The 8,526-nt window shown below is 40.8% G+C and overlaps 1 pseudogene; it reads right to left on the reverse strand.

Annotated features, from left to right (window-relative positions):
- Positions 1-6,933: 6,933 nt before the first annotated feature.
- Positions 6,934-7,777, reverse strand: LOC128589901 (ELL-associated factor 1-like; annotated as a pseudogene).
- Between the last annotated feature and the right edge of the window lie 749 nt (positions 7,778-8,526).

Consider the following 8,526-nt stretch of genomic DNA (forward strand, 5'->3'; position numbering starts at 1 on the left):
CCTGATCCCCGTTTTTTTTGATCCTATGATGGAACAAATTCTACCTTGGGTGGCAGGAGTTTGCCATCTTTATCCTTAACAGATCAACATTAGTCCTATGTTTGCCTTTTCTGTAGCAGCAGCATAGGCCAGGTGCTTGCAGCTTGATATCCTAAATTACAGTAGCTGGAGCACTTTCAGTTTTAGCTTTGTGACATTCAGAATGCAGATGCCCTGTTTTTCCACAATTAAAACATTTTGCTTTCTTTTTAGTCCCATTAAGTACCTCTGCCAAGGATGCAGCATTAAGCTTTTCCTGAAATGTTCTAGACCCAATATATCTACAAGTGCGGAGATATTGTTCAATGGAAACATTTTCCTGATTTTTGACAGGTGTCAGAGCCAACTTATAATCTGAATTGGCATTCTCAAATGCTAATTGTAATAAAAGCATCTGTCTGGCCTGTTCTCCAGGAACAGAGCTTTCAATAGCTGTCTGAAGTCTAGCTACAAATTCAGAATATGGTTCATTGTTTGCTTGCATGATTCTTATAAAAAACTGCTTAACCCCATCTTTTTCCTCTAGTCTTTGCCAAGCTCTAATACAAACATCTTTAACCTGCATTAATAAGTCTTGTGTTAATTGTAGCTGTTGATGAATTTCAGCCGCAGGGCCAGTACCCATTAAAGTGTTAACTGAAGTTCCTTGAGCTTGGTTTTGCAGAGTTGCCTCTTCCAGCCACCAAAGCTTTAATTGTAAAAATTGACCAGGGCTCGAGGTAGTACGAAAAGTTTCCCAGTCAGCAGGAATAAAAATATGATTTGTGCAATATGAATTTAAAATGCCAATCACAAAAAGGAGAAGTAGGTCCACAAGCATAAATGGCATCTTTAATTGTTCTTAAAAATTTTACTTCTATAGGAGCATGTTGAGCAGCTCCTGATTGACCATTCTCTCGAATTTCCCTGAAAACAGGATATACTTGTATAACAGGCTCTTTATCATTACCCAATTCTGAAATTTGAAATGAGTTCTCATTAGATATAGCCAATTCAGAAACATCTAAAGGAAAGTGATATCGTGCAGTGAAGCGAGTATCTGGGGGATTAGGCCACACAGGATAGATTCCTGGTGGAGCATTATGATGTAAGGGGCCTTCCCTCCAGACCATAGGACCTGCTGGTGCAGAAGGAATTAGAGGCTTGTAAGGTGAAAGCACATCTTTACAAGAACCTGCTTTAGAGCTTGCTCTAGAGGAGAGTATTTCAGCTCCCTTCTTTTCTAAGAAGGCAATTCTTTGATTCATTGTTTGAAAATTTTCAGCCATAACCTTTTTAAGATGTTCAAACTTAGACTCTTTTTGAGCTGATTCATCAGCCATTTCCACTAATTCCAGACAGCTCTCTGCATCACTCTCTAGACTAATTAAGTCACCCACATATTTCTTTGTAGGCTTATTAAGCTGGGGTTCAGAATGGGATCCTGGCATATCATATTCATTTTCTGATTCTCTGAGTCTTTCCGCAGCCTGCTCTGGCTGGTCTAACTGACCCAGCTTGGGCAAAGGAGGTGGGGGTGGCAACTCATCAGCGCCAATATCCTCAGTCTCAGAGGTTTGCTCAGAACATGTCTGACATGGTTCCAATGCGATATGAACCAGCTGATATGTTGCCCATATTTCCCTGTTTATAAAATTGCCTTTTTGGTGGGCATTACGCAGAGCCCAACCCACTTTCTTCCAGACTTTCAAATTAAGCTGGACTCTCCGGTGTGAACCAGTGGCAATGCTTAACAACCACATGGAAAAGTTCCTGCAGGTTACTGGTTTTTACCGGAATTTTAGAAATCAGAGTTTTTAAAATGGCAGTATATTGGTCCTCTAAAGAGGAAGAGAGCTGAAGACTCATATTATTTCCTCCCATGTTTCTTGCTATGCTGGAGACGTCCCACGTACTCTGCGTGGCAATTGCACCGTCCCAGTTACAGGATTCTCATGCTTACCTCAAATGGCTTCAGTGAAGATCTCTCTGAGGCATCCTGGTGGAGGCAGCTGTCCTCCAGCCCAGCATCCAGAAAGGCGTTCGGCTCCTTCGCAATCCCCTGATCCTGCTGACTACTCCAATATGTTGCGTGACCGGAGACGTGAACGAACAGTGTTCAACAGGTCATAAAGATTATTACTTCATATATGAACTTGTCCAAGTGATCTAACCTCCACCAAAGGGAAGACATAACTCCTTGGAAGTGCCATGCCAGAATTAATTATACTTAGTCATCTAAGAACAGTGATCCTCAACTGTGGTTTCACATTAGCATCCCCTGAAGAGATTAACAACAACAACATAACAAAGGAAAGTGTTCACAAAGAAAAAACAGAACAATTAAGCAAAAACTTGATGACTGAACCTGAGCAACAGTATTTTTTTTGCAGCATATGCAAGCTATGCTAAGAACAATCCATGTAATGGAAATAGAAATATATTTTTTGTAACTTCTGTCTTTTTATTAAGTATTAGCCACCTACAAAGTGACATAGTATGTTAGTTTATAGATGTAAGACATCAGTGATACAATTGATTTCATTTAAAACAACAGCAGTTGCTAATCATCTCAAGAGTAGTGAATCTCTCCATCAACAAGTCACTCTTTATGCCTATTGGATTTTCTGGGTCCCAAAGCAGAAAGGGGGTCATCAGATCAGAGCCTGGTGGTCTCATTTAGTTGATAAGACTGCATTTTTAAGAGAGCATCATATTGATAGACATAAAATGTTTAAAAATTAATTTGAATAACATATAGAAATGCTAATATAGCATAACAAGATTTTATTCCCTCAGAAATGCAGGGTTGGTTTAGTATTTGAAAGTCAAAAATATATACAATTCATCACATTAGTAGAATAAAGGAGACAAGCACATGATGCTGTCATTCAATATGGAAATGGCATGCCACAAAATTCAACATCCATTCATAATGTGATGTCTGTCATACAACTATGAATAAAAGAGAAATTTTCTATTCTGATAGTGAACATTGAAATGCCTACTTACAACTTTTTAACTAGTAATTCATGACAAACTACTTTCCTTCTAAGATTAGAAAGGCAAGGATGTCTACTCTCATCACTACTATTTAACATTTTTCTGGAGGTCTTAGTCTATGGAATAATGGGTTCAAAGCATGACCAATGGAAAAGATGATGTAAAGATGTTTTCTTTCACAGAAAGTGAAACTCTATATTTTGGTGGAATAGCCAAAGAAATTTAGAAAATCAACCGGAAAAAAATCGATTGTATTTTCATATAATGACAAACAAAAAAGCTAAAAAATAATGTTAAAATGTCATTTACACAGTAATACAAAAGACAAAATACTTCAGGATGTATCTAATACAATATATGAAAACCAGTGTACTAATAACTACAAAACATTTTTGGCAATAATTTTTTTTTTATAGTTGATCATTTTTATTTAAATACTTTTTTTTTTCTTTTTGAGAGACAGTTTTCCTCTGTTGCCAAGGCTAGAGTGCCCATGACCTCAGCCTAGCTCACAGCAACCTCAAACTCCTGGGCTCAAGCAATCCTCCTGTCTCAGCCTCCTGAGTAGCTGGGACTACAGGTGTGCACAACCATACCCAGCTAATTTTTCTGTTTTTTTTTTTTTTTTTAGTAGAGACAGGTCTTGCTCTTGCTCAGGCTGGTCTCAAACTCCTGACCTGAAGCAATCCTCCCACCTGGGCCTCCCAGTGTGCTAGGTTTACAGGCATAAACCACCATGCCCAGCTGATAAAATGATTTTTTAAAGAGAATGAACAACAAAAACCTTTACACAGCAAATATTTTACATAAATGTAAACATGCATGCCTACTTTGTAATTAAGCAAAACAAACTTTTAGACACAAGATTTTAAAAAATCATTGAAGAATGAAACAATGAACCCAAGACAGAAATAATAGAAGCCACAAAAACATGTATTTTATAAGGCTTCTATTGGTCTTGTTTTAAGGTCTCTGCTGGTTAAGGCCTGAGTTTCAGAAATCCTACCTTACTTACCAAATGGAAAGATCCCATTTGGCTATACATAAAATATATCCACATAACATATTAATCTTCTTCCAAAATAATGTAATAAATACATCATTCATGTGCACACACACACACACACACACACAACATATCCTACTGAACCAGCCTCTCTCAAATAGGGAAGGATTTTGGAATTTTCAAGTTTTCCCACCACTGATACACTTATTAACACCTCACATGGAAAAAATGATTCTGCAACAGAAACCAAAATAGTTAATGAGTGTCATTATTACAAATCTCTAGTTTATTTGTATTGTTTCCCAAAATCACATCTTTACTAAGGCTTACTGTGGCTCTTCAGACACTTGGGACTAAGTCATTTCATCTTGCCTAAATGATCCACAGTATGGTAGACATTGTACAGAGCAAAGAAAAGGCAATTTTAACACTTCAGTTAAAGACTTCTAAATCATGAAACTCAACATGGATATTTCCAGCTGCTCCAAATGCTTGGAATGTTTTCTGTATGTTTATCCCCTGTACTGCTCTGGTTAGTTTTCTCTGCCCCTTCCCCCACCAGGCCATAAGCATGTGACTATCTATTCCTGTGGACACACCAGGGCATGGAGGGAAAAGTGACAGTCTCTGCTTTTAAGGCGCTCATACCAAGCAGAGTGCAAGCAAGAGAAAGGTCAGTATATACACACGACATTCCATGTGACTCGAAAGAGACGACAAAACATGGCATCTATGGAGACTCAGGGGGTGGGGTTTAGATGGAGAGGCTGAGAGGCAGGAACAACAAGTCCAGTTTGGCTGGCACAAGGTTATTTAGGAGAAGCTATCTGTGAGGCAAAATTCTTGACTTCCAAAAAGAAAAAATTCCTTACTCTGGTGGGTAAGACTAGAGGGTAAGGGAATGGAACCACAAAAAACTTTGTGCAGAGAACAAAATGGAGCTGTGCTATGGAATAACTGTGCAGTGTTGGGTAGCACAGATGACAGGAAATGGTCTCAAGCTCAAAAAGCTTGACTCACCAAGCCCAGTGACACATGCAAGTACTTCCTATAGAAACAAAATTCTTAGCCCAACATGCCAAAAACCACAGTTCTGTCTATATAAATAAATCAAGGTTTTTGAAGGAAAAAGGGAGAGAAAAAAAGAGAAAGGCTTAAATAGACATTTTTAGTTCAAGTTCCTGGAACCTGCCTCAGTTTGAGCAGGTTAAGAGCAGTGAAGCAATTCCCACATCCAGTAACAATTCAAGTCTCCCAATCATGACCTTCACCTTCCCTGAGCTTTCATTATCAAAGAATCATAAAGTAATTATCAACCCACTATAAGTAAGTTCCTACCTGCCACCAAATCCACTGAAACCACGCGACAGGTTGAGAGTCCACCTCAGGGCACTAGTGCATACGTATGACCCAAACTTGGGTGGAGTGGTGTGAACGTGCTACTAGGCAATGGCTGCCTGTCCCCATCTCCAGCTCAGTGGGGTCCCTATGTGGGTGAAAACAGTCAACTATATGAACAAACAAAATCCCCTACCACAGGCTACTTCCTTTCTAGGTCTAGTCTGCTTTCCTCTACTAGCTGGGGAGGGCGAGGCATCTGAGTAGGGGGTTCTCAAAGAGGAAAAAAATATTATTACTGTCTTGGTGCCTGCTAAACCAAAAAGTAGATGGAAACTTCTCAGGACATATTTATTCAAACTATAGAAATGGGCTACTCCATACTAATTATAGGATGATTTATCACACATTCACTCATGGAACATTTACTAGTGACAAGTTTCCTGCAACAACAGATTCATTTAGAAACTGTACACTGTAGAAGGCAATCTTGTGACTTTTTTCCAGTTGATTATATAAAAAATACAAATCAGTCTGGGAATCAGACACAGACAGTGGTACAAAAGCATACACAGAAATACCATATCAAAGAATGTGTCATTTCATTCTGCAGAACTCCTATCTAGATTCTGGTGCTTGGAAACTTACTGCTGGTTCATTTGTTCAGAGATGTTCTTCATTACACCTCTCTTGTACTCCTACCTCCCTCTGCTCAAATCCAATGACTATAGAACACTTTGCATAGATCCACATGGAACCAAAAGCCCCAGCTTAATTCAGTCAAACTCATCAGCACGATGGCTGCTGATTTAATCTGCTCACTCAGCTTTACGTATTTAGGGACTGTATGGATCTGAATTCAAGCTAGAAGTACCCAACACTTTTGTCTTTTGGAATCTAATCAAAGCTCCAATGTACACCTAAAAGTCCTATGCATAAGAATATGATTCCAATAATTGAGATTCAAGGGAAGCCTGGGGAGGGGGCAGGCAGTGCATAGGAGACTGGCCATAGCTAGCTGGGTGCTTCCCTTTCCTAGTCTATAAATGGAGGGTTCAGCCAGCAGATCTCCTGGGTCCCAGCCAGCTGCCATTCAAGCACTCTGTCTTGAAGTCCATTTCTACCTAGGCTTATCAGGCTAGGTTAGACAAAACTTCCTTACCACTTTGTGCCAACAATTTAAAGTGGTTTTAACATATTTCTGTTTGAGGTTTCCTCCTCTCTCCTCATCCCCTTAAAGACTGTTTCATTTCACTAGTGCAGACTGCTTGACCAAACTGACTGGCCTGGTTAAGGAATGGCCTCTGAGTAACCTAGACCACGGCACATTTGTCTGTTTCTCATTAACAATATCAACTAAATAGAAATACAATTCTGTTAGTTTTCTACAGATCTACTTTGAAACGTGAGATTGTTCAAAAATTACATGAGAAAGTCACCCATCACCACTAAGTTAAAGACTTGAATATCTGAGTGCTCCAGAGCCTCAAACTCCTACTACAGTCACTGATCCATAATATTTTCCTCTTGGCAGTGGACTCCATGCTAGAGCAGCTGGGTCTTGCAGCATGTTTGTGCACCAAAAAGTAGATTTTCAAAGATCCAGTGCTAGTCATCACTGTCACTGCCAGACTTGCTCAACTGCAAGTCATTTCTGAGGGTGTTCATAAGCTGGTTGCTTCCTTGTGGCCGGCTGGTTCCATTGGCAATGGCAGGCCTGCTGTTGTAGGGCCGCTGGCGTGATGGCTGTGGAGAAGAGGCTGGGCCATTATCCTCGCCTTCACTGCTGGAGCTATCGTCATCATTTCCTGAAGAGCTCTCAGAATTTGAGGAGCTGCTCCCACTCCTGCTGCTCATCTGTTCAATAATGTCAACTTCAGCCCTCAGCTCTCTTTTGATGTCATCCAGCTGAGGCTCAGGCGAGGGGTAATCTTCCAATGGAGAAGTTTTGGGTCCAAGTGGAGGCTTCATTGGAGCTCTGAATGGCATAGGTGGTGGAGGTGGTGGTGGCTGTGATGGCTGTGGGGTACGAGTGGGCTGCTGTTCCATTGGGGCCTGGATTTACTTCCCCTCAGCTCTTGTTTTCTTCACCTGAATGCTGCTACTGAGTTTTTCCAGCACATATTCACCAGCGTCATGATTAATAATAAGTACACGGTCTTTCTGATAAGGCCGTCTGTTTCCCTTGAACACAGTCGTTGGTGGTGTGGATCCAGGGATATGTGGCAATGTAACTGTGACTTCGTCTCCTTTGCCAACCTGAAGCTCTCCTTCACATGAAGTGTCTATAGATGCTGGCTTAAAGTCATAGCGAATGGTGTGGAAGGAGGCTTGAGGCCCCTTCTCGAAGCTCTCCCCGAGCCACAGGCAATGTTCCCCACGGTCCAGCAGTGGGTTCGCGGTCCAGTTCATGGCCCAACACGGGCCTAGCGCCGAGAGGGGTGCTCTTCCGGCGCTGCCCCAGCCGGGGCTTCTGGTTCCTCTGGCAATAATTTAATACAATCTAGAATTTAGGGATGGATACCAATTTTAGGAATTGAAGGAGGTAATTCCAACATTTCTCATTAGGTGATGGTGTTGTGGCCTCAGGCTTCTTCTAGTATTTTCTTCTGGTGAGTAATTATGGTCTATACATAAAAAGTATTAAGTATTGCTGAATTTTCCTTTGTGTTGTATAAAAGAACCACTTCAAGTACAGTTTCAAACAAACCCACAAAAGATGACTTCATGTTCTGCTTTCTTCTCTTTTCTTTCTCTCTCACTGTTTTTTTGAGATAGAATCTCATTTTGTCACCCTCAGTAGAGTGCTCTGGCATCAGAGCTCACAGCAACCTGAAACTCTTGAACCCAAGAGATACTCTTGCCTCAGCCTCCCAAGTAGCTAGATGCCCACCATAATTCCCGGCTATTTCTTGAGAAGGCGGTCTTGCTTTTGCTCAGGCTAGTCTCAAACCTGTGAGCTCAGGGCAATCCACCCACCTCAGAGTGCTAAGATTATAGGCATGAGCCACCTTGCCAGGCCTCTGCTTTTTTCTTGTGGGTTTGTGGTCTCCAAGTATAAACTGAATTTATGTAATATTATGGTGTTTCCAGTTCTGTGAAATATTGGGGATGTACACCAATCAAAAATGTCCACAGCTCAGCTTATTATTTTTTCATAA

This window comes from Nycticebus coucang, chromosome 1 (genome assembly GCF_027406575.1).
Source record: "Nycticebus coucang isolate mNycCou1 chromosome 1, mNycCou1.pri, whole genome shotgun sequence".
Taxonomy (NCBI): domain Eukaryota; kingdom Metazoa; phylum Chordata; class Mammalia; order Primates; family Lorisidae; genus Nycticebus; species Nycticebus coucang.